This window comes from Lepidochelys kempii, chromosome 3 (assembly GCF_965140285.1).
Source record: "Lepidochelys kempii isolate rLepKem1 chromosome 3, rLepKem1.hap1, whole genome shotgun sequence".
NCBI classification, from domain to species: domain Eukaryota; kingdom Metazoa; phylum Chordata; order Testudines; family Cheloniidae; genus Lepidochelys; species Lepidochelys kempii.
In genome coordinates this window covers 1,433,691-1,434,135 of record NC_136382.1, presented here as the reverse complement: position 1 = coordinate 1,434,135, position 445 = coordinate 1,433,691, and positions in this window count along the sequence as shown.

Sequence of the window (445 nt, the reverse complement as noted above, 5' to 3'; positions counted from 1 at the left end):
ACGCGCTATCTCAGAGTGACGGGGCAGGGCCCAGGCCTGGCCAGTGGTGCCAACTCTCATGAGGTTGCAGGAGGTCCCTGCTCCATATGGTTTTCCCTAAAGCCCCAGCTCCGGAGTCAGGGGCTCTGGGAGATTCCAGGCTTACTGGAGATGTGAGTTTCTCGCCCTGAGGAGCTGGAGGAAGCTGCCAAATGGGACCCCAGGGCACCAAACCGCAAATCCCAGCACCCCCGAGCCAGTGTTTGGCCGTAAGCGCCCGATGTGGAGGATGAGCCTGACTCCTGGGGTTGGTGACCTGGCGTCAGCCCCTCAGCCCCCGGCAGAGCCGGGCTCTGCCCCGGGGGCTGGCAGGTTGGGGGGTCGCTTTGCAAGTGGGGGCCCCGGAGTCGCTATGTATCACCTGGATTGGAGCCAGCACCCCCTAGTGGGGACAGGCCGTAGGCCC